This window comes from Hyperoodon ampullatus (genome assembly GCF_949752795.1).
Source record: "Hyperoodon ampullatus genome assembly, chromosome: 1".
NCBI classification, from domain to species: Eukaryota; Metazoa; Chordata; class Mammalia; order Artiodactyla; family Ziphiidae; genus Hyperoodon; species Hyperoodon ampullatus.
Window position 1 is genome coordinate 13,878,618 of NC_136914.1, and position 7,185 is coordinate 13,885,802.

Here is a 7,185-nt window from a genome sequence, read left to right on the forward strand (position 1 = left end):
AAAATCTTACATCTGCTAAATCCAACCTCCCACTCCATCTGTCCCACAAACCCCTCCCCCTTGGCAACCGCCTGTGAGTTCTCTATGTTTGTGATTCTGTTTCTGTTTCATAGATAGGTTCATTTATGTCATATTTTAGATTCCACATAGAAGTAATATCATATAGTATTTGCCTTTCTCTTTCTGACTTACTTCATTTACATAGTATTTTTCAACCACAATGGTAAGAAACCAGAAATGAACAACAGGACAGAGTCTGGAAAATTTACAAATATATGGAAATTAAACATTAAGAATCAGTGTGGGCTTCCCTGGTGGTGCAGTGGTTGAGAGTCCGCCTGCCGATGCAGGGGACACGGGTTCGTGCCCCGGTCCGGGAAGATCCCACATGCCGCGGAGCGGCTGGGCCCGTGAGCCATGGCCGCTGAGCCTGCACATCCGGAGCCTGTGCTCCACAACGGGAAAGGCCACAACAGTGAGAGGCCCGCATACCGAAAAATAAAAATAGAAAAAATAAAGAGACTGAATAATGAAGAAAGAAAACAATCTCAACAGACCAAATTACTGTTAAGGAGTTCTCAAAAACCTCCCAACAAAAAAATACCAAGACTAGACGGCTTCACTGGTGAATTCTACCAAACTTTCAAAGAAGAATTAATATGAATTACTTTTAACTGGATAAATCTTATGAATCTATTTGTGGATGATACAATTTGCATTTTATAAATACACTAGGGGAGACACAATGATATAAAGGAAGTTGGAGCTATTGGTTCTGAATCTTTGATGTCTTTGAAGACATTTATCATTTGAGTTGGACTATGTTTCAGAAATTTAACACAACTGAGCATACGTTAATAATATGGTCCTTGTAAACCTTTTGGAAAATGCAAAGAAGTGATAAAGAACCGTATGTCTGTTGCTTGAGTGTGGAGTATCATGGAAACTTACAAGAACAAGCCTTGACTGATTACAGACTCCACTTGAAAAACCAATATCTTTAATAAACAAAGATGGCAATGTTCACTTTCTAAAGCAAACTACAAGCAACGGAAAACTAAAAAGAAATGGGAGTTTCAAGGTTTACCATGATGGTTTATGCACATTTTTCAGTGAATCACACCAAACCCTTACTAAAGATAAAACATATAAACTTCATAGAGGAAGCTTGCAGAAAGCACCAGGTGAACATCAGGTGTAATGGCACAAATGATTATCAGGTGAGTGAAGCACACAAAACATTATCACTGCCTTGGTATTCTGGGCAAAATACATAAGAAAATCATAATCTGAATCTATCATGAAAAAAATGTCAGTTTTAAGCAAATTTCAGTCCACATATACCTCCCATGTTCTCTGACTCTAATCCTGTATTTAAATAGTCTTCCTTGTCAATATACAGAGCAAATCTCTCCTAATTACTTTTTTTTTCAGAACTTTGAGTTATCGGGACCACTAATGCCATCCCAGTTAAAAGTGCATTTTCTTAATCCTGTTGTGATAAGTTGATGTTGCATTCAGATGTACATTAATCATTCCATTTCCCTTTCTTCACTAATATCTCAACGTCTGAAATTATCCCATAGGGAAGTTTGGATACTAATGCCTTCCCATGTTGATCTTTCACAAAAGGAACAGGAATTTCGATAGTTTAAGTTTATTAATTCATGGTGAGAATTCTCCGTGCTCTATAGGGAGCCTGGATGCAGACAATGGGGAAAAGGCTCTGGAACACAGGGGAGAAATATTTTAAAGAGCTGACTTCGACTATCATAAGAAGGAAAAACACAAGTAGTTGAAAACAACCTTGCTAGGGAGGAACGTCAGAAGTAGAAAATGAAAGGTTTGCAGGTTCCCAATCCACGACATTTCAGGAGGAAAAGCAGACTCAGCCTCTGACCCAGGACAGGACATTTACCTGAGAAACTGCCACTTCGTCCTCTTCTTCCTCCTGCTCTTGGTCATTTTCTCATTGATATCATGTTGAGGAATCACATCAGCATCTTGAGAATATGCCTTCAACGGCATCAGCACAGCTCCTTCACCTGTTCCCACCATACCCACAGGCAAAAGGCCTTGAAACGCTGAAATGCCAACCTTCAGAAAAAGAGAGATTCAGGAACAAGGAGCTCCTGCGTGGGACCAAACTGTGAGCTTTTTCTTTCCTGTCTACACGTGCTCTCCCCTCACACAGATGCCCAGAAACCCTGCTACAGCACAGAGCAAGTGGGCCACACAGCCCTGCCCCTTCCAATCCCATGTAGGGCAGACACCGATACCTCCACAGAGGCCAAAGGACCAAAGACTGGAAGCAACTCTCATCAAGGTACCCAAGCAGCCCTCGTGCTTAAACCGGGCCTAACCTTAAAATCATCTGGAGTTAAAACAACGCAGATGCTCCCACCCAGATCAATAGACTCTGTGGGGAGGGCACAGGTGATGTTATTGCTAAATACTCATCATGTAATACTAATGAGAAACTGCATGGGAGCCACGTAGCAAACATTTCTTCCAAAGCTTTAAAGTGCTTACAAATTTGGGGGGAACCCAGTCCCCACTCTTAATGATGATTCTCCTGTGAGGCTCATGAAATGACATCTTTAACAAGCTTTCTGTTGGTGCCGATGTTACTCTGTCAGACCCGTATTCAGTAGCACTGAGCTAGAGCTATCTGGCACAGCACACCTGAGACCACTGAGTAGCGTGAAGGTTTGGGGTAAGAACTTCCAGAAGTGCAGTTTCCCTGGGCCTGATTCCTAGGGGCTGAGCTCCTTCTGGAATAGGTATGGCCTTGCTGTTGCCTAGGGGACATGCTGCTGGGTTGGTGGGAATCACATGGTGGGTTTAGGGTTGTGCGAGGGTGGCCCTTAGAAATCTACCCAAAGATACCCTTAGTCCTCAGGTCCTTTAGCCCCCTCTCCTCTCAGGGCCCACTTGACCAGCAGGAGTGCTCGGGAGGAGGGCATGACCACCTGTCCTCAGGGGAGCTGAGACTCCATGCCCCAAAAGATTCAGAGCATGGAGTTGTTTGCATCACAGATTGAAAACAAATCTCTGAAAACAAATCAAGGGCAGCAGTGGAGGCTGGATTAACATTTTGTGTTGAAGAAGCCTTTGAAAATGATGCCATGAATGCATATTTGATGATTCACAAAGGATGTTGTGATCTATGCTAATAAAGCACATTATAACTGAATCAACAGATCAGAATTTTTTGTTGATTGTGTGTGTGTCTATGTGTGTGTGTTATAAATTGTGGTGCCACAGTTTGTTCTCCCCCACCCCCGTCACATATTTATACTTTCTCACATCTTTAAAGTGCATTCATTAAGGTAAAAATTAGAGAAATGCATATCCATTTTTCAAATATTCTTTGAGAATATTGAATCTTTTAAAATTTTTATTTTATTAAAAAAAATTTTTAATCCAATTTTTAAAGGTTACTTTCCATTTACATTCATTATAAAATATTGGCTATTTCCCCATGTTGTACAATACTTCCTTGAGCCTGTTCTACACCCAAGAGTTTCTACCTCCCTCTCCCCAACCCCTATAGTACCCCTCCTACCTCCCCACTGGTCACCACTAGTTTCTTCTCTGTATCTGTGAGTCTGATTTTTTTTTAATTGTTATATTCACTAGTTTGTTGCATTTTTAGATTCCACATATAAGTGATATTATACAGTATTTTCCTTTCTCTGTCTGACTTATTTCACTTAGCATAATGTCCTCCAAGTCCATCCATGTTGCTGCAAATGACAAAATTTCATATTTTCATAGCTGAGTAACATTTTATATATATATATATATATATATATATATATATATATACACACACCACCTGTTCTTTATCCATTCATTGGTTGATGGACCCTGAGGTTGCTCTTATATCATGGCAATTGTAAATAGTGCTGCTATGAACATTGGTGTACATGTATCTTTTTGCAAGAGTGTTTGGGGTATTTTTGGATATCTACCCAGGAGTGGAATCACTGGGTCATATGGTAGTTCCATTTTCAGTTTTTCAAATCTTTTAGTATATCCCAATAAGTGTTTCATGCTCCACATACCAATGTTTTTAACCTTTTAGTGATTTTTTAAATTGCCTTTTTTTTTTGGCTGTTCAGTTTGCGGGATCTTAGTTCCCCAGTCAGGGACTGAACCTGGGCTGGCAGTGAAAGCCGAGTCCTAACCACTGGACCACCAGGGAACTCCCAGACAAATTAGAGTTTAAAATAAGGAGTGTTACAAGAGATAAAGAAGGACACTACATAATGATCAAGGGATCAATCCAAGAAGAAGATATAACAATGGTAAGTATTTATGCACCCAACATAGGAGCACATAAATAGATAAAGCAAATATTAATTGACATACAGGAAGAAATTGACAGTAACACAATAAAAGTAGGGAACTCTAAAACCCCACTTATAACAATGAACAAGTCATCCAGACAGAAGATCAGTAAGGAAACTCTGGCCTTAAATGACACATTAGACCAGATGGATGGAGATATATATATATGGTGGGGGGGGTACATTCCATCCAAAAGCATCAGAATACACTTCCTTTTCAAGTGCACATGGAAATTTCTCCAGGATAGATCACATGCTAGACCTCAAAACAACTCTCAGTAAATTTAAGAAAATTGAAATCATATCAAGTATATTTTCCAAACACAGTGCTATGAGACTACAAATTGACTATAAGAAAATAACTGCAAAAACCCCCACAAACACGTAGAGGCTAAACAATATGCTACTAAACAACCAATGGATCACTGAAGAAACCAAAGAGGAAATTAAAAAGTACCTGGAGACACATGAAAATGAAAACACAATAATCCAAATCTACAGGACGCAGCAAAAGCAGTTCTAAAGGGGAAGTTTACAGTGACACAAACTTATCATAGGAAACAAGAAAAATCTCAACTATACAATCTAACCTTACACCCAAAGGAGCTAGAAAAAGAACAAAGCTCAAAGTTAGTAAAAAATGTTTTTTAAAAAAATCATAAAGATTAGAACAGAAATAAATAAAATAGAGACTAAAAATCAATAGAAAAGATCAATGAAACTAAGAGCTGGTTCTTTGGAAAGGTAAATAAAATTTAGCCAGACTCATAAAAAAAAAAAAAACAGAGAGGGCCCAAATCAATAAATTCAGATATGAAAAAGGGAAGGTACAAATGACACCGAGAAGTACCAATGAGAATGAGACTACTATGAACAATTATATGCTAATAAAATGGACAACCTAGAAGAAATGGACAAATTCCTAGAAATGCACAATCTCCCAAGACAGAAAGAGGAAGAAATATAGAAAATATAATTAGATGAATTACCAATAATGAAATTGAATGAGTTATTTTAAAAAAAAAGGAAAACTTCCAACAAACAGAAGTCCAGAAGCAGATGGCGTCACAAATGAATTCTGCCGAACATCTAGACAAGAGTTAACACCTATTCTTCTCAAACTATTACAGAAAATGGCAGAGGAAATTGCGGAGTCAGGAATTATACGGTTGGGGAAAATGGGTGCAGGGTCATGAGGAAACTAAGGACATTTGATAACTGATGACTGGATCCTCTGAGGGCATTAGACATACAGGACACGAGATATGGGCTGAAGTCATTGGAATGAGGGGAGGATAAAGGGCAAGGGAGAAGGAGGATACGAAGGATAAAAGGCTTGGGAGCAATAAAGGGAAGGAAGGTTGGGCTGAGAGCCTGGAATCCTGGGGGATAGAGTTTTCATGGGGATGGAGGTCGAAAATGCACAGGATGGACGTGGGAGGGCAATAAAGAAGCCTAGAAGGGGAAGACTTAGTTCTAGAGATATCTAAAAGTCACACAGGTGGAGAGACTGAGGTCACAGTGAGGAACAGAGGATGATGGAGTCAAGGGATGGAGGTGGGGGGATGGTAGGTGCAGTGGGTGGATGGAGGGTCACTAATTTTTTCTCCTCTTCACTAATTCCATGATTTGCATTCAAATCAAAACCTAATTGTGAATAGTTTATAGTTTGAGACCTTGAGGTAATAACCTTACTTACATAAAATACGTGCGATGATCCCTTCAACTGAGCACACAGTAAAGGATTAGAGAAGCAAATGAGGAAAGCAGTGACACAATACTTCTTCTCTCCTTTAGGGACACTGGATGCAGGTGTGACCATGGAGCGGTCGCATGGACACCACCAGAATGAAGTGGATTCTGCCTAGCACCTGAATGGTCCTGGAAGTGGATTCTCCCCTGGAAGCTGCAGATAAGATCCTATGCCTCATGCAACCCTGATATTTGACCTTGTAAGACCCTAAACAGAAAGACCAGCCAAGACCACTGGATTTCTAACTTATGAAGTGTAGAGTGTTTTGTTTTTATTTTTTTCCAGTACGTGGGCCTCTCACTGCTGTGGCCTCTCCCGTTGAGGAGCACAGGCTCTGGACGTGCAGGCCCAGCGACCATGGCTCACGGGCCCAGCCACTTCGCAGCATGTAGGATCTTCCCGGACCGGGGCACGAACCTGTGTCACCTGCATCGGCAGGCGGACTCACAACCATTGCGCCACCAGGGAAGCCCTGTAGAGTGTTTTTGAAACTACTAATTGTGTGGTCATATGTTATAGCAGTGATAGAAAACTACTAGGCATAGGAACAAATTTAATTATGAAATAATAAACATTATAAAATACGAAATTATAAAATATTTGAACAATAAAATCAAGTAAAAATGTCCATTCATTAACCACCCCCCAGAAGCAATAAAATTTTATCTCCAGATGTAACATCATCAGTTCCAAGTATATGCTCCTTGCTATGCAATTTCCAAGTGTAAAAACCATCTGAGTGTGTATAATACACATCTGCATGTACACAAACAATAAAATATTATGTACATGGTTCAGTATTGACATACTTGTCAAATCAAACTTTCTGTCAATCAAATTGCTTTCCTTAACCAATGACGTATGAAGGTGATATTTTCACACAAGTAGAAATGGATTTCCCGCCTTCCCAAACACACATCATGTTCCATGGTAATTATGAATAAAAAGGTTTTACTGAAACACTCCCTAGTTATACATGTACATGGTTGCACGTATTTTTCTCCTGCTGTCACAGAATGTGAATCTTTGATTTCTACACATGTGGCTTATCTGGGTGGTTCTGGGACATGAAATTGT